A 19,873-nucleotide genomic window follows, 5' to 3' on the forward strand; every position below is an offset into this window, starting at 1 on the left:
GCCGTGGACGCGCAGGGGCGCTGCCTGGAGTCCTGTCCTTCTGGGGGTGCGGAGCGGCGCGGGAAAGGCTAGCGGAGGCGTCCCGATCCCTGCGGGTCGTGTGGGTCCGGCTGCGCCCCAGGGCGCGGGACTGAAGTTGCGGCCGAGGGTAGAGGCGCAAGCTCGTAATCAGCGCAGAGCCGGAGCATCCCATCCCGAGTAAGGAAGGAGGGCCCAAGGCATTGGGGCTCTGTTTCGAAACATTTGTGTAGAAGAAGAAAAGCGCGGCCCAGGGCTCCGGACGCCCTCACCTTTCTCCCGTCTTTGGGCTTCTGTGTTCTTGGCTCGCCCCTCCATCTAACTCCGTGCCAGGCTGAACCCTTCCTAAGGACACGACCGGAGTAGACTGCTGCTTGGCGGAGTGGAGGAAAATCACCTGGTTCTGAAAGTTACCTTCAGAGTTAGGGTTTTTTGTTTTTTTTTTTTTTTGAAGGTGATTCGAGATATTTCATTTAACCCAGTGAAAAATACAAAATATAAACATTAGGACATTAAAAAAAGTGCAGACCAGTGCAAATATAGTGGCAGTGCCAGGGGGTGGGTGGCTTGCTGTGGGTTTACCTTCTCTCCGATCTTAAAAAGCCTTCCATAGGCAGGCAAATAAAACACACACGAAGTAAAAACCCGGTGCACGATGTGTAAAAACGCAGCTTTAGAATAAATCTCCTTCCTCCTATCCCACATCCCCTAGCCGATCGCCACCTTTAAGCCCAGGGGCGTTTAGTAGCAATTTTGCAGCTGCCACTATGTGTATAATATAGGATAATTGGTTTAAAACACTCACGTATGTTTGCATCTGCATAGAATGTCTACGGAAGGGGACCTGAGAAACTATAGTTGTCCTTGGCAAGGGAGCTGGGGAGCAAGTGGGAGGAAGGCTTACTTTCGCATACCTTTTGGGACTTTTTTAAAAATCATATGTCTTGCGTTATCTATTTTAGAAAAAAAGAAATACCGCTTTTCAAAAAATGATGCATGTTTGAGTAGCCTTGAAAGCAGTAGTTTGCCTAGTTTCAAGTTATGTAGAATTGCCCCAAACACGCAAATCTCCTAGCCTGGATGGTGTTTTTCTCTTAGTTGTTGTCTCTAAAAATCCTCTGGGGAATCAAAGGGAAGTCTTCAAGACTCTTAAATCTTGGCAAAGTCAATTGGTGTTTTTTTACTGCCACCTTGATTCTGAGTTTTAATTTTCCTTCTTTGAGAATAAGTGTGGCTTGTCTAATTTAAGAAGAGGACACTTTCTCTTTAAAAGAAGGGTTCAGGAATCATCCCTCGGGTTATACCAGACCTTATTCCAAGAGGGTAGGACATCACAGGTAGGCTCTGGTAGGAAGACTATAGGAACACAATCTCTGAGTTGACACGCATTGCTACCTTAGCAGTTCAGGCATCCTTATAATCTGCTGATCTGGGCTCAAATGAGTGCCTCTTTAAGGAAGCAAAATTTCAATATTGAAAGTGAATGTAAAATTAAAACCCCAACTCTGAAACAAAAACTGAAATAGAAGGCCAGTTTCTCTTAGTTCTCAAATTAGTGGAGGGTGAATAAGTGAATTGTGAATTTAGACTGTAGTTAGATGGTTATTTATGATGAACCATTTATGATGGTTCTCAGTGTTCTTTTTGTTAAAGTGTAAATAAATGTCTGTTATGTTATCTGCACAGCAATGTGTTAGGCTCCATAATAGAGAATGTGGCTCAATGTCCTTAAGACAATAAAAAGACCAGTGGTGTGTTTTGGAATCCTAGGAAACATTGTAGATTATGAACTTGTTTGCATTTTTGTGGTGGTGGTTACTTGAGGACTGTAGTTTTCCTTTATTCAGTATTTAAATTCCTTTTACAGTGTTAATGGGTTTATAGAGCAAGTGAGTATGTTCAATTCTAGTGTAATATTTTGGTAATTGAAAAGAATATAATTGTTCTGGATTTTCAGTGGTTGTTCCTAGGTTGATTTTTAATCAGTAACTTCTTTATTTAAAAATTATCCATTTTCATGTACAAAATGCTTACATTTTTTGTAGAATGTGTTACTGCAATTATGGGAAATCACTATAATCCAAATTGGAGATCATGTGAAATTCAAGCCTATATAAGTGGCATTTTTTACTTTTTGTAAAAATAAATTGAGTACTTGAAATTGATGAGACCAACTATTTCATACTTTTATACAAGAAGAATTCTGAGTTAATGAATTTCAATTGGAATGTTTAGCCTTGCTGCAGTATCTCCAAACTTAGTAAAGTCTACCCTTCTGAAAAGATCAAGGTTAGTAATGATTTAATCAGATCTGGAGTAACCTTTCCCTGTATATTGACTGGGCTCTTGTTCACATTACTCTTCTCTTGGATTTTGCAAATGAAAATGCCAGTGAGATGGTGGGTTAATGCTGAAGGTACCTGGAACAATAAGCTTATTGCTTTTTCATTTTCATCCCCTGTCAACATATAAAAACAGCTTAAATTTTTAAAATTGCCTTCTATTCATGATATAATTTTAAAGTTATTTTGATATTGTCTAGTTTTTGTTAGAGATTTTTTTTCAGCGCTAGAAGCCCAACTGTGGTTATAGATTGAAAGTTCTACTAAAGTTCAGTGCAGTATCTGTTTGAATATTTTTTATCTCAGGGGTCCCCAAATCCCGGCCTGCAGACCAGTACCAGTCTGTGAAATGGGCCACACAGCAGGTGAGCAGCGGGCAAGTGAGTGAAGCTTCATCTGTATTTGCAGCTGCTCCCCAACGCTAGCATCACCGCCTCAGCTCCACCTCGATCATCAAGCATTAGATTCTCATAGGAGCACTGGTCCCTGGTGCCAGAAAGGTTGCGGACTACTGTTTTACCTGACCGGACCTGAAGGGATGTGGCAACATCTTCAAAATCTATAGTTATGGTTGAAATAAATCCTTTACACTTGCCCTAGTGTGTTTGAAAGTGGATAGACTATATCTTCCAATGGATCTGTCTGTTCAAAAGGACATAGATTTTTCTAAGAACCACTCAGGTTTCTGGTTGACTATGAGAGTGAGATCAGTGGCACCCAAATAGAACCGATTCCTTTATGTTTTACAGAAATTATTTCTGAATTTCATCTCTTTGGAAGGTCCTGTATGGATTAATAAGCAAATATGTCGGGCAAGAAGAAAACAGTTTGAGTACATGGTAGTATTTTTCTCAGAAAAAAACTGTCTTTAGTACTTGATAATGTATATTAATAGATGAAGTGAACTAATGTTTGGAGTTAGAGCTTCAAAGTATAAAAGGAATTATTTTGGTATTTGTTTTATCAGATGATGCTTAGTTACTGCCATTTTCAGATACTATTAAAGAAAAGGAAATAATGAAAAATTGGACCTAACATACATGTTTTCCAGATAGGGCATGAAGATTTGGACCTGGTCTGATAGAAGAAAGAGGTAGAATGGAAATTAATTTAAATGCCATAAGTTAGTAGAATAAAGAACTGTGTGTCGCTGAATTGGAAAGGCTGTTTCCCAAAATGTTTTCAAGATAACTATGGTGATTCATTAGTAGTTATTTTGTCCCTCCAGCATCAAACTACATTTCTTCACCGTGCGGCTTCTCTGGGTCATGCCAGGGCTTGATGCCAGGGACCTGCCATACAAGTATGGAGCTTCTCTCTTTCCTCTTTTTTCCCATGTCATGGCATTTTATGTGGAACCTGGCAAAAAGCAGCTCTCTGACTACAGCTTTGCTCATTAGCATCAAACACAGGGCTTGACACACAGTAGGCCCTCAATGTTTGTTAAATGAATGATGGAATAAATGGTGAGAAGGACCTGGTTTTTAGATTTAAGAGCAGCTTAAACTATTTGAACAACAAGAACTTTTGAGCACCTATCATGTGAAAGACTCTCTCAGGTACACGGGGTCTGGATTTTTACTCTCAAGATGCTCGCAATCCAAGTTACACAGAATTTATATAGTACAAGACTCAGAGAGCCAGCACCAGACATTTTTTCATGCCTAGAACTTTGATATCCTTCATCATGTGTCTCAAATTTAGTTTGGGCTTTACTGTGTAATCAAGAGGGAAAGTGTAGACAAAGCACCTGAGAATTTAAGAAGAGGGGCGTCAAGAAGTAGAGACATTTATATTTTCTAATTTCTGTACTGAAAAATGCCACAGAATGAAAACATGGGCAAAAGGCACAGAAACTTGTCTGGAAAAGTACTCTAATTATTCTTTTTAATGACTGCCTAATATTCACAGTGTGGATAGATCATAATTTATTTACTAATTTTCTTGTTAATTAACATTTACATTGGTTTTAGTTTTCGGCCTTTAGAGACAATGCTGCAAATAAACACCCTTATACATAAAAAAGTTTATAATCCAGTTTGATAGGGAAGACATAGGCATTTTTAATAATAACAACTATGATTTATTATGCCTCTCATAGTAGGTGCTGTATACTTCAAAACAAACTGTAGGGTAGTCATTATTACCCCCACTCCATTTTATATATGCAAAACTGAGCTTCAGGAACACTGTGCCAGTTGTAGATTGGTAAAGGTGAAAACCGAATTTGAACGCCTCTCTGCCTGAGTAATGGAGAGAGCCGTGATGATGAAATCAGAAGGCCAGGAATGGAGTCCTCATTCTCTAACTAGCTCTGTAACTTCAGAATCTTAGGCTTTGGTTTCTCCACTGAAAGAAGGAGAGTTGGAATAAATGATTTCTAAGGTTTATTCAAGCTAAAGTAGTGTATGACTTAAAAATTTTTAAATGCTGAGAGAGGATTATATATTATTTGTAATAAAGTGATACATTTTCTTGTTTCTCAGAAGCATTTTTCTTTCCTTTAAAAAAAAACATTCCTGATGTTATGATAATTTCCCAAATGTTGGGAACTTTTAAGATTATTTTATATGTTGTTTATTAAATGATTTATTTTTCTCTGAAAATCTGATTTTTAAAGAAATTGTATTGTTTGCAGTTGATATTTTAGAGCATAAGAAATTTACTAGTTTTTAGGGGACATCTCAGTGAGTTTGGACTGGTAACTGAACACTCAACAAAAACAAAGTATTGGAGTGGGGTGTAAAAGAATTGGGACACTTCATATAGTAGGTAGAGAGCAATTGGGATAACTGCCTGGCCTTTGTGGGTCCTTTATGTTTTCTTCCTTTTTCAAATTTGAGATATGATCAGTGGTGTGCTAGTCAACTGGCTCTCCAAAAAAAAAAGTCCTAATTAATAGCATTTTTATAGCATTTGTCCATTTCTGTGGTGTAAATATAAGAATTCTGGTCACCAATTCCAATGTTTGTGTGTTTGTGTCAGGGTGGGGGAACGGTTTCCCCTACACCAACAGGCAATGCTCCCACACTAGCTAGGTGTCCTACCATTCAACTCAGTTCTGACACTATCCACAGATAGCATCAGATCCCACAGGTCAAGGCCTTGGTCTCACAAGACTGGCCTGTGGCTCTCCTCCCCTGACTTCAGATGCCAGTCACAATCCCAGGTTATCACCTCTGCTTTTGACCTCCTGGCTATAGATTGGAGGTTCCAGTTACCATCTTCCTGGGTTCAGTTAATTTGCTAGAGTGGCTCACAGAATTCAGAGACACATTTTACTTATTATATTACTGGTTTATTAAAAAGGATATAACTCAGGAACAGCCAGACGGAAGAGATACATAAGGCAAAGTATAGAGTAAGGGGCTCAGAGCTTACATGCCCTCTCTGAGTATGCCATTGTCCATAAATCCACACGTTTTCACCAACCTGGAACCTTTCCAAACCTAGTCCTTTTGGGTTTTTATGGAGGCTTCGTTACATAGGTATGATTGATTAAGTCATTGGCCTTTGGTGATTGATTCAACTTCTGGTCCCTTTCCTGTCCCTAGAGGTTAGAGGGGTGGGTCTGAAAGTTCAAACTCTCTAATCACATGTTTGGTTCTCCTGGTAACCAGCTCCTATTCTTAAGGGGTGCAGGATCCACAAGTCTTCTCATTAACAAAACAAGACACCTTTACTTGCTCTCGTCACTTAGGAAATTCCAAGAGCTCTAGGAGCTCTGTGTCAGGAACTGGGTTGAAAACCAAATATGTATTTCTTATTATGTAAATTACAGTATCACAGAATACTTGCATCATGGCTGATTTAAAGCTGCCAATGAGAGGCTAATATGGAATTGGTAAGAGAAACATAGAATTGGCTTTCTGGAAAGCTGGTATTTGCTAGTTCCAGCATACCACTTACACTCAGTGAAATGCACTGAAATTTTTTAGTCAAATCAATAATTTATTTATCGAAAATGTAGTTGGCACTTACCAGATGACAGGAACACATGGGGAGACACAGATGAATAAGAACTAGTTTTTACTCTCCAGAATGTCATAGTCTAGCAGGCTGTTTAAATAAACTTTTAAGTAAAGAAAAGAATTCAGTACTTCTGAGACGGATCAATCAACTCTCTCTTTTTCCACTGAGAACAAAATAAATACCAAGTAGATATCTGGATTAGAAATGAGAGAACTAAGGTCTGTAATTGGCCCATTAGATGTTAGAATGGTGGACAGGATTTTTGAGACTCTGTTTCTATGGAGGTCAGGTTAAGCATACTAGAGTTTTCTTCTCCTTATGTATGTGTTGGTGTGTGTGCATGTGTATTAAACACATTATTGAGGTATAATTTATATACAATAAAATTCTCCAAATTTAAGTGTACAATTCTACCAGTTTTACAAATGTTGTACCCCGTCACAACAGAGTATTTATCGTTAAGTTCACTCGAGTTCTTTCCCAGCTCCCTCCAACCTATCAGGCAACTGCTGTTCTAGTTTCTTTCAGCATAGATTAGTTTTGTCTGTATTTTTCTTTTGTGCTTGGCTTCTTCCAGCATAATGCTTTTGATATTTATCTATGCTATTGTAAGTATTACTAGATTATTCCTTTTTATTGCTGAGCAGTATTTTACTATATGACTATACTGCAGATTGTTCATCCGTTCATCAGACATTTGAATTGTTTTCAGCTTTTAGCTATTATGAATAAAGCTGCCATCAAGATTTGGGTATTCATCTTTTTGTTGACACATAATATCCCTCCTTTTTTTGGCGGGAGTGTTAAATACCTACGAGTAGGGTTGTAGAGTCAAAAGGTAGTGTATGTGCAACTGTTTACGAAACCATTCATGCTTTACCTCACATCTCTAGAGAATGAATGATCTCAGATTAAAATAGGAGGAAAGAGAAAGTCCATGGGGGAATTATTCCTTTGGTATGGACTTAATCTGAGTACTTCTGAAAATCTGATTTTAAGTATGGCTGAAAAGTGGATATTGTGAAAAAAACATTGATGTTAAGTAAGACTTTATTAATATGTAAAAGAAAGTATGGTTACAAAAAGAAAACTAAAGTTTCTAAACAGATTTATTGAGATATAATTTATATGCAGAAAACTCACCCACTCAAAGTGTACAATTCAATAAATTTTGGTATGGTTTACAGAGGTGGAAAACCATCACCACAACCTAATTTAATAACATTTCTGTTACCCTTAAATAAGTGTTCATTTACATTCAGAAAGCACGGTTTTGTAGTTAGGAAGACCTGTGTTTTAGTCTGAGCTTTACTAGTTAGCAACTATGTTACTATGGAAAGCTAAATCTCAGTTTCTGTACCTTTGAAATAGAGATGAAGACACATCATTTACAATATTCTTATAAGAACTGTGATTAATGCACATAAAGCACTTGGTAGTAATAAATGTTAAATAAATGGTAGTGTTTATTGTTGAACAGCATCATTATAATTTCTGTGGTGTTTTGTTACCATCCTTATAGCACCTACAATAATGTTCCCTTTACTAAAGATACCTTTAAATATATCTTTTAAGAGAAAATGAGGTGGAGTGGAAAGAGGAAGCCTGGACTTGAGAACAATATACTTGGGTTTTCTGGCCTTACTATTTAATTGCTCCATTGGGCAAATAACTTAACCGTGTCTGTTTCCTCATATGAGGAACTAGAAAAATAACATTCAAAAAATAACATTGCAGGATTGTTTTAAGTGTTTGAGGAAATATACTGGACTTGTTATTATAGTAGGTGCTCAATACATAGGAGCTGTCATTCTATGATATCAGAAGCTACCATCTTTGAAGTATTACGTTTAGGAATAAAATTTATGTGCAGAATTCAAGGCATAGGTGGAAAATTTACTAATGTACTGTGTGCATATTTGTTGTATACATTTTTATATTTTAATACTAGTAGAGTGCCAGGGACATAGTCCTTAACAAAATATTTGATTAAGTAAATGCATAGGTGAATAAATAAAGAAGAAAAATTATTTGCCCCATGCTGTTTCAATTTCCCTTGATGTTTAGGTATCCAGGAGAAAGTTTCGTTTTCCAAATTTTAAGTTTATTCACTTACCTCCTCTCATTTGGCTGGGTGTGGGTGGGAGTGGGGTGGAGGAAAATTAGAAATTATCATAAGAACAAAAATTACAACAGTAATTGCTTATATTTGTAAACTATATTCTTAAAAGTACTCTCATGTTATTTTAAAAAATTTGTGTCTAACAATAATGTATCAGGTGATTGGAGTAAATAGTCTCATAGTGAAAAAAAAAACAAGATTCAGGGTGAACTTGTTCATAGTCTTTATGGAGCTAATAAGTGGCAAAGCCAAATGGAGAAATAAATGGGAAACCTTGTGTGTTGCTGGTGGGAACATAGGCTGGGGCAGCTGTTTTGGAAAGCAGTCTGGCATTGCTTAAGCAAATTAACTAGTTATTTACTCTGTGACCCAACAGTTTAATTCCTACAGATAGACACTGGAATGTACCCCAAAGGTACCCAAGAGAATGCATCCAAAGTTATTCACTGCTGTGTTATTGGTGGTGTAGGGGAGTGGGAGGTGCTGGGTGACCATTGCTGGGAGAGGGAGAGATAGAATGGTGGGTGCACATTATGGAGTTGTCTGTAGTTAGAAGCGGCAGATTATATAAAAGCAACACAAATGGATCTTAAAAATATAGTGCTCTGTGAAAAATGTGAGTGTGGAGTATATTTACTGTTTATGCAAGTTAAAAGTTCACAAGCATAGCACAGTACACATCTTGTAAGAACACCTACATAAAATACTCATTAAGCACATTAGAATGGCTGCCTGTGGGGCTTGGTGCATAGGAGTAGGTTATGGAGATAAAGAACAAATGAATAAGAAACATAATGATAATGCGTCGTTTACCAGTAATTGTGTCTAACACTCTGAATGATAAAGTTAAAAACAGAATAACAGATTGTTACTTGATGTCAGCACCGAGCCGATGGAGAAGGAAAGATTTCAGTGGTGAGACACCCAGTTGGAAGAATGTACGAGGAGCTGACATGAGAATGAAACGGCAGGCACCAACTTTATTGCTGGGAGCGCAGTTTTATTGCGGGGAGTGCGCTTCTGCTTCTGCTCTTCATCTTCTCCCCAGGGGACCACATGGGCTCCACATATATCAGATTGCAGTAGTGGCATTCAGCCACACATGCCTGATACAATACTGACAATATTGTTTACGTATATTAGGCACAGGCACCCTAGTACACTAATGTAACATTCTAAATCTGAGGTCCGAATTCCTAGCCTTGAGCCTGGATCCCAGCCAGACCTGCGACCAGCCAGGCCTGGGGCCCACACTTGATATAGTTCAAATACTGTTTTTATGTGATCAACTCTGCTACTAGGCTTAACCAGAGAGACCCTGATGTCATTATATATGGGGATGGATGTTCCAAGTAAAGTAAAATTTGGATTGGTTTCTAAATTTGCACAGAGAGCAACATCTTTTTCTTCTTAAAAGATTTACAACATGGTACACTTGAATTGGTATAATTTTAAAATTATCCTTTAAAACTTGTATTTTGGATAATAGAAACTGATGTGTTATATAGTGTTAAACATTTTTACAGAATTATAATGCAGTATACTAAATATTTAGTTTTAAAATGATACTCAAACTATCATTATTTTTCATGGTTCCAGATGTGCGCAGTATCCTATTATACATAGAAAAAGTCATCTCCATCTATATTATCCTTAAAGGACTTACATGTGTGATTTTTTTTTTTTGGCACATATATCACCTTGTATTTTAATATTTGTATTCCAAGTTAAATTTGAAGTATGATAGATCCTTTTTTCTTTTTTTGGCTTAAAGCAATGCAGATTTGTTATGTTGCAGTTCTGGAAGTTAGAAGTCCAAAAATGGGTTGGCAGGATTTCATCCTCCTAGAGGTCTAGGAGAGAATTCTTTTCTTTACCTTTTCTAGCTTCTAGAGCCTGCCTGCGTTTCTTGGCTCTTGGCTCCATGTCACTCTGTCCTCTGCTTTGATCATCATTTAGAATGGATTGCTTTTAAAATTTACCTTCCCTTTCTACTTGTTATTTGTGATCCTTCTGAAATGATAGTTATATAAAATGGTTATAATTATGTTTTGTACATAGTGTACATATTTGTAACAGCAACTATCCTGTTTAAAAAAGCCACAATGGTTAAACATTCAACTAAACATTAGCAACCTTTAAAAGTGTTTATCTGTCACTACTGTGGAGGTGTTGCCAGTATTCAGTAGGCAGACTGCTGAGACAAGAAAGGTCACCTAGTTATTTTAATGATAGGCATAGAAGGTGGAGAGAAATTGATTATACCTTTTGTGATCTCAGTGTCTACCTGTTTGTGAGTGGTGTGCAGACACGAGTTTCAGGATTACCTATAATATGGAGAGGGAGGCCTGGCTCTTGTGTAAGAGTTTCATCTGCAGTGCCATGCAATAAAATGTTGACAACGAAGAATTGATTTTAATGCTGTGTTTTATCTTTCTCAACAACAAAAAAGAAACAGTAAGAAAAGGGGAACATTGATACCTAGTAGAAGGGATAGAAACTCAGAGTCAGAAGAGCAGTTTCCTCATCTACAAAATAGGAATAATGACAATGCCTACTTTTTCCATCTCTGAGTTGTAAGGATCAAATTGTATTATTATGTAATTTATTTGATTCAAATTGCTTAGTGCTATGTGAACATATTGGTGTGTGTGTTTTTTACATATTGTTTATTTAAATGTACTATTTTTCAGTATGGTATCTTTTCCATTGAACTAATTTAGCATCTTCCAAATATAATAATTAATAACCAATAATATTTCAGTGATTATTGGACACTTTAAAGTTGTTTTCTTAAAAAGTTTACAGATATTTAGCATCTCCTTGAAGTTTTGGCAATTTTTAATCTTATTAAAGCATTATGTATGCCAGGAAACTGCTCTTCTGGTTAATGGGTCCAACAGAGCAGGTACAAAACACTAATTTAAAATTTCCGTGAAGTTCAATGATGCATTTTGAAAAGTCTGATTGGATTGTAAAGCTGTTATTGGGTATGAAATGACATGGCTTAGATTGGTGTAGATGTCCACTCAAGTTTTTATTGAATCTCTTAGTGTGTGGAGCCAATCAGCTTGAAGTCCTCCAGGTGTATGACAAATCAATGTAATGAATTGCTCTCTGAGGTGAGAAATTTGGGTTCAATCTGTTATTCAGAATGGGCCACTTTAACAGTTGCCTAAATTATCTCTTAGTTTCAATGGACAGCTGGCCTCCACACTCATCTTTACAAAACAAAAATATGATGTCCTTCCTCTGTTTAAAAACCTCTTTGGTTACCCATTACAAATAGTGTAAAATCTAAACATTGTAGGGATGCACAGAAGATCTTTTACCATGTTGTCCCAATATAACTTACCATTTTTGCCCTTTGTTTTTTCTGAAAAATCTGACATTGTCACCATGCTCTGCTTATTTCTCCAACCTTTTCCCAAATGGACTGTGCCATGTCTTTGTGCAGGCTTTCTCTCGCTAGTTTGTGTGCTTCTCATTTTTTCTCTTCTTGGAAAATCCCAGCAAATCTTTCAGTACCTAGCTCATATGTCCCCTCTTCTACACAACCTTCCTAGACTTCCGCTTATAGTGACAGTCACTCTGTCTTCTAGAATGTTGTAGCACTTCATCTACATTTGGCTATCATTGCATTTATCACATTTTATTGGAATTATTTACTTACTCTGTCTTCCTTAACTAACTAGATAACGAACTCTTGGAGGAGGACATGTTTATACCTTTTCTCCATTTTCATGTCTGCCTCTCTTCATCTAGAATCTGGCGCATCTGATGCTTAGTTTCTGGCTGCTGAAAAAAGGATACTTAGCATTTGGACAGTGTTTGCCAACATGGTCTCCTGTAGAATAAATATAAAATATATTTTATATAAATATAAAGAAATATAAAAAGTATTTTATAAATATAAATTTTTATATTTAAGGCAGATGTAGATACATTACATTAGAAATGTGTCAAATCTGGCAAGGGTATGCATATATGATAATATCTAATAATATTTTTATCTTTTGGAGGGTTTGACCTTGCAACCATTTTCTGCTAAATAGCATAGTGTAGTGTTCGGATCTTGTAGTAGCTGTGTGCCTTGGGTAAGTGAAATTAACTTTTCAGAGACACATTTCCTTATTTTTATTTTTAAAAATTTTTTTGTTTTAATTTAATTTTATTGTTCATTTCAGGTATATAGTACATTGATTAGACATTTACATAGCTTATAAAATGATCCCCCTAATTGCTCTTTCCTATGGCTCTCTACCTAGCCATTACATTAATACATTCCTTATGCCTCATTTTTAAATGGAGGTACAGATCTTATAGGGTTATTGAAAGAATTAATGATATCCTCCATGGAAAGCACACTTAGCATGGTGCCTAGCACATACCCGACTCTTCCAGGACCTATAAATGTAATACACCTCTTTCACTCTCATAGTTTTCTCTGTGGTGTTATTTTACACCACAACACAACTGATTATCAAAGAATACCTATTTTTAAGTAACACAATTATTGTGCACAACCCAGTCTGACTCTTAAAGCCCTTTACCTTCATCACTGCTCTATGGAAAATATTTGCAATGAATAGTTGGAAAGAAAGTTACCAAGGGGTTGAGAGATTGACATCAAATGAGTGGAATCTACAAAACTCTTCACTGTGGAAGAGAGGGATGTAGGTTTGTTTGGTTTGTACTTGCCCATGTTTCTGATTTTTCAGGAATGAATTACATTTGCTTTTATAATTAAAAAAAAAAGTTACTTTATGAAATTTAAACTTTAATCAAAAGTAAAGCAATAATTAAAAGTAGGAGGAGCCAATGAAGCAAGGACTTTACTTACCTGGAAATAAAAAGGATAAGATAGGGCATGAAACAGAGAGAGAAAAAAACATTAATTCCATCCTATAAAAACAAGGATTATGCTATCAGCATCCAAATAAAAATTCCATATAGCTCCAGTTTAGTTCCAAATGTAACTAGTAAACAGTAGGCCTGTGCACAGAAAGCAAAAAATCTTAATTAGCACTGAGAAAACTTCCACAAGCAGACATCAAGACATTTTAGAGTAGAGTTCTATGACTATGTGGATAAGAAACACTCATAAGATCAAATGTACAATAAATGATTGTATAATTTTTATACAAGATGTCCAATAGAACAACTGCTTTCTGCTTTTCCTTTAATTATTCCTTTCTTCCCTTAATTTTTTCCCTTCCTTCCTTCCTTCCTTCCTTCCTTCCTTCCTTCCTTCCTTCCTTCCTTCCTTCCTTCCTTCCTTGTGCTAATGTAAATAGTGTTGTATTTTTAATTTCAAATTGTTTGTTGCTGGTATTTAGGAAAGCAATTAACTTTTATATAATTACTTTGTATCCCACAACCTTGCTTTAATTTGTATTTTTAATTTCAAATTGTTCGTTGCTGGTATTTAGGAAAGCAATTAACTTTTGTATAATTACTTTGTATCCCACAACCTTGCTTTAATCGCTTATTAGTTCCAAGAGGTTTTTTTTGTTTGTTTTTGGTCAATTCTTTGTTCTTTGGAATTTTCTACATAACAGTTAATGTCATCTGTGCACAAAGACACTAGCTATGAGTTCTAGTGTGATTTTGATTAGGAGAGGTGAGAAAGGACATCCTTGCCTTGTTCCTGATCTTACGGAGAAAGTACCCACTTCTTACCATAAAGAATGATGTTTACTGTAAGTATTTTGCAGATTTTTAAAATCAAGTCTGCGAAGTTCTCTCTTTTTAGTTTGCTCGTTCCTTTTTAGGTAAGGTGTTTATTTCCTCTGGCTTCTGTCAAGATTTTTATCTTTGATTTTGATTTTTTGCAGTTTGAATATGGTACATCTAGGCATAGACATTTTGGTATTTATCATACTTCGTACTGAATTTCCTGGGTCTGTGGTTTGGTGTGTGCCATTAATTTTTGAAAAAAAATCTTAACCATTATTTCTTCAAATATTTTTCTGTTCTTTCTTCTCTTTCTGGCATTATCATTATACATACGTTACACCTTTCGTAATTGTCCCACAGTTTTTGAATATTATGTTCTTTTTTCTTTCATGCTTTTTTCTCCTTTCATTTCATTTTAGGAAGTTTCTACTGACATCTTCAAACTCACTGATTTTTCTACGTCATGTCCAGTATTCTAATGATACCATAAGAGGCATTCTTCATTTCTGTTATGGTGTTTTTGATTTCCTATATTTCCTTTTGATTCTTTCTTAGTTTCCACATCTCTTCACACATTACAAATCTATTCTTGCATACTCTTCACTTTTTCATTAGAGTCCTTAGTATATTAATCATTTGGAAATTCCCCATCTAATAATTCCAGTGACTCTGTCATATCTAAACCTGGTTCTTATGCTTATTCTGTGTCCTCAAACCATGATTTAATTTTTTTGTATTCCTTGTACTGTTTTCTGATAGCTGGATTTGATGTACCAGGTAAAGGGAACGTATAATAGGACTTCATTGTGAGGTTTGTGTTCATTTGCTGGAAATTAGGCCGTGTTTACTGTCTGCTGTATCTGGTGTCACTGGCTACAATTTCCTCTAGTGTCCTTGTATTTGCCTCTCTGTTGTCTTTGGGTTTCTCTAAAGACTCTTTCTTAAGAGGAGTCTTAAGAGCAGTTAGCTTGTATTAGGTCTCAATCTTTTAGTGAGTGTTTCCTCAACTGTTATCTTAAAGTGTTTCTCATCTTTTCTTTCCCCCACTTAGGTGAAACAAAAAGCCTAGGGCATGCTGCATTTGGGTATTTCCTTTCCCTAGGTAGGTTGGGCTCTGGTAAAACCCACGTGAGTTAGGCTCTGGCAAATTAATTTCCATTGAGGACAGACTTTTGTTAAGAGAAACAGAGGGCCAGGTGTATTTCAAAATTGCTACTTGTCCCCTCTCCCTGCCAAAACATGAAAAGATTTTTCTTCAGTCTTTACCCTAAGAGCCTGGTGGGTACCTGGAGGTGAAACTCTTGAGAGGGTGGAAGCCCTCCTACGACTTGGGACCCCTAGAGTTTTAAGCTCTCAAGACCGTCCACACTGACCCTCCAGCAATCACTATCTCTACTATCTCTTGAGTTGGGCTTCTGTTCCTGGTAAGATGTGAGTCTCTTTATTTTCCTGTCTCTCAAATTTGCAGAGTGTTGACTTATCCTGTAACATCAGTTGTCTGATGGATTAAAGATGACTGGTTGATTTTCAGTTTTTGCAACTTTTACTCTCGTTGTGAGGACCAGAATGATGACTTCTAAGCTCTTTTCATGTATGACCATTAACTGGAAGTCCCATGAGCACTTTCACTTAGTTCTTAGCATGACTAATTTATCAGAGGAGAAATTATCATGTAAGACTTAGTTTGATGGGAGAGTCATCTGTGATTCTGTAAGTATGAACGTGACTCTTCATTAGAATTTGTTATCTAAGAATGAAGTCTTTACTCTTAGCAGCTAGATGTAAGTCAGTATTGACAGATGAATCTTAAAGAACTGTTTACATTTTTAAAAGTATTTTTTTCTACCCATGTGATCCAGAACACTAACTAAGGTGTGACTGTCACTATTCTTTACATAGATTAGGAGTATTAGTAGGTAAAAGTAAGCATCTGATATGGAACTATTTAATAAGTTTTCCAGGTTATAGTTATCTCTTTTTGTGTCACCATTCTCTGCATAGAATTTCAGCAACACCTATTCTAAGGGACACTTTGAATGCAAGGTCCACTAAGTGACTATACATTGTACATTGTTTTCCTTGCCTCTCCTGGGTTCCTTGAATGTAGCTTTTCCTGTCTTACGTGCTTTCCAAGGACATAAAATAATGATCTAGATATTTAAATTCCTGACTGCAGTTAACAAGGAAAGTTTTTAAAGATAGCTCATTTATTTTTGCTGCATTTTCCTCCTTTTTATTTTAATGGTAAAATTTCATTAAAAGTTTGCTATGTGCCAGCTGTGATTTTAAGATCATTAATAATATTAACTCATTCTAACAATGTTGCTACGGGTTAGATATAATTACTGATCCCATTTTATGGATGAGGGCATTGAAGATTAGAGAGATTAGAGCAGTTGATTAAGGTCACACAGATATTAAGAGGCAGAGCTCAACTGTAATTCCAGGCAGTCCGGCTGGGATCCCAGAACCCTTAAATTTTTTGCTATATTCATGTCCCACCTTATTTAAGTATTATCCTTTAAATCAAAATTTTACAAATATAAATTAATTTTTTCAGAAAGGAAACTTTACATCACTGTCATAAATTGAAGATCATTATGGCTTTCCTGAAATAGAGAGTAAACATAAATGTCATGATAAAAATAAAACAATGTTCCAAATTTTAGGTAGATACTATACTATAGCTTGCTTAAGATTTTGATCCAAGAACTGCTTTCTCTTTTCTGAAAGACAAAGTTAGCGCTTTTTGAAGTGTTAAAATCTCTGAACAAACTGTTTTTCCTTGACATAATAAGGGTTCAGAGAATATTGAAAAGAGTAATTTTCTCCTTAAGTGATTCAGTATTTATAAGCCCCTTTCCTTCAGTTTCACTGACTTTGGAGAAATTACTCACCTGTTAAATTCATTCATAAATGCAACAGTGTAACATTCATCACACGTAAGCCTCCATCTTGTATATGTTTATGTGTGTGTCATATAGTACAGCTAGTGGCACATATGCACACCAAGATTATTTATAAATGGTAGATACCATTATTGTTAAAATTTACACATCCTATTATGCATAGGGATTGAATTTTAAAAATAATTTTGTTAGGATTTATTTTTAGTTTAACTTATTTTAATAGTCCTCAATTTTTTCTCTCTTGGATGCCACATCTTTCTGTCAGAAATATAGCACACAGTCCTACCTCCCCAGAGAAGAAAAAAACAACAGACCTTAAATGCCCCCATTTTTTTAAAAAAATTGCATGTTCTTACATTTTTGACACTACTCTTTTTTTTTTGAAACACCTGCAGCACCCGATATTCCCAGGTGGTCTCCCATCCAAGTACTAACCAGGCCCAACCCTGCTTAGCTTCCAAGATCAGATGAGATCGGGCACGTTCTGGGTGTCATGGCCATAGACTTGGTACTACTCTTTACTACTGATACAGCACCACCTGGAATTAATGGGACAAAGAGAAAGGGAGGTGTGTAGATGTATAAATTGTGGACTCAGAGAGCTGGCTGTGAGAGCTGCAGATGAGACTCAGTGTTTCCTGTGCTACATACACCCTTATCACTGTTTCCTTCCTTTAGTTACAAACATTTAAAAATGCATATTATTTTTTTTTTCGATGAATAAACTAACATATATTCATTGTGGAAAGTGTGGAAAGTACAGAAAGCATAGGCCAAATAAAAAGTAATCCTGTCACTCAGAAGACCATGGCTAAATTGACCATAGGCTTTCTTAGAGGGATAGTGTGCAGTTGCTTTTCCTACTTTTTCATTATCCTCTCACTCAGCCACTTTACCCCTACAGGCTGTCTTCCACTGGTGTTGTGTCTTAATAGTCCTGCAGTTGTGAGGAAATTACTGTCTCTACACTGAGACTTCTTCGTCTATAAAATTGGAATAATAATTTACCTCATAGTGTCACTGTGAGCATTACATGATTGGACACATAGAAAGCATTAAAAATAGTGTCTGCGACAATTAAGCTCTAAATCATGCTGGCAGTCATTGTAATTGTACTCCCATCAGGAAAGATGGAATGTCTGCCCAGTGGTGCCCCCTCATGTCATTATCCCTAACTGCGAAGTCCAGTTTCTGCCCTGACTCTGCCTTTTGCAGTACTACCCATTCTTTAGGGCGTATCTCAAATGCATTCTCTCCTGTGGGTTTCTGTTTTGACCAGTCTTTCCCATGGAGTTTGTTTTTTCCACCTTTGGTGTTATACCTCTAGCAGTCTAAAAACATGGAATGCACTGAATTATAGTCTTCTTTTGTGTTTTGACTTAAAGAGGAGTTTCCTATGTAGGTAGGCTGGATTGCCAGGTATGATAGCAGCCAAGGAACTTGGGGCAGATGGAGAATTAAACTGTGGTTGGTTATTGAAATTCTGGACATGACCAGGGCTTGGCAAGGTCAGGGTTAAATATGATACAACTTCTGGGATGAAGTTTAGGACTGGGAAAGGTAACACCAACAGCAAAATGTACCAATTGCCAGCTTTTAAAAAATCATAACATGCACAGAAATTATTGTGTAATCAACTTGAATATCATTTAATTTGCATTTTAAATTTTACAATCATGTCTTGTCATGCCTAGATTTATCAGAATTGTGCTCTCCTGAGTTTCAGGAAAACTTTTTAGGGTGGTCCAAGTCATGGTATCTGCAGTTCTGTCTCATTCTAACAATTATTAGAATGATTAGAATTATTTCTGTTTGATGATTTTTGATTTTCATCACTTGGCTAGTTTAGAATTGAGGCCTTAATTTTACATACCTGCACCATACTTGTGTACACATGAACCCAAGGTAAGCAATCGCTTAAATCAATTGAAATGTGAAAACCTGGGTTTTAAGGTCAAAGGTTAAAATACCTTCTTTTAAATGGAAGGTTTCTCATGAGGATTGACTTTTGATGATTCAGATTTCAAAAGTAAAATAACTTACTTTTTAAATTTTTTTTACTGACTGGAAGGTTAGGAGTTATGGTTTTTTTGTTTTGTTTTGCAAAGTGGCACATTAAAATTAATCGTGAACTCCTAGAACTTGTAGTGAAGAAATACACATATTAACACATTTATGTATTATTAGGTGTGAAACATATATAAGTATGTATATATGAACACATACTCGTATGTATATATATATTCACACTCTAGAATATTTACTCCTATAAATATCGCCTTTGTTTATGTCTCTCCATTACCACAACAGTTTTAATTTGCTTTGGTTTCAAGTATATAGTCAAATTATATTCAAAATATTTCAGTGAGTAACAAGTACAAATTAGTTTACAGATCTGAGTTTATTATACTTTAAGTATTTATTGTATATCCTACCAGCTGTTTGACTTGATTTTGTTAATTAAGTGTAAGAAAAACTGAACATTTGTCCACCAGAATCAATGGTAATAATTGTGGCAATCTTGAGAAGAAACAAATCTGTAGAAAAAAATGCATTTACTATCCACAAACACCTAAAGTTTTATCAAGCCAATTATATTCATACTACACTCTCAAATATGAAGGAGAGCTAAGCAGTGTTCAAACTCCTGCAGGGTCAGTAAATAAGATCCTCTAGTAGAAAACAAAACTGGGAAGGTACTAAGGATACCAGAGACGAAAAATCATTGTGCTGTCTGATAGCACTGGTGATAGCTTTGGCCTGTGTGCAGTGTACTTGTAAGGTGCTGCTTGCACCAAGGGGTGCTTTAGTGTTTTGTGTTTCCACATTTT

General features: G+C 36.2%; 1 protein-coding gene and 1 pseudogene across 1 annotated transcript in view; one reads left to right on the top strand and one right to left on the bottom strand.

The window, feature by feature from the left end:
* ANK3 (ankyrin 3) overlaps window positions 1–19,873 on the top strand; it is a 556,993-nt gene that overhangs the window by 301 nt on the left and 536,819 nt on the right. The window lies entirely within an intron of this gene.
* Window positions 17,429–17,547, bottom strand: LOC112482832 (annotated as a pseudogene).

Source organism: Pteropus alecto, unplaced genomic scaffold, assembly GCF_000325575.1.
Source record: "Pteropus alecto unplaced genomic scaffold, ASM32557v1 scaffold155, whole genome shotgun sequence".
In the NCBI taxonomy this organism is placed as follows: domain Eukaryota; kingdom Metazoa; phylum Chordata; class Mammalia; order Chiroptera; family Pteropodidae; genus Pteropus; species Pteropus alecto.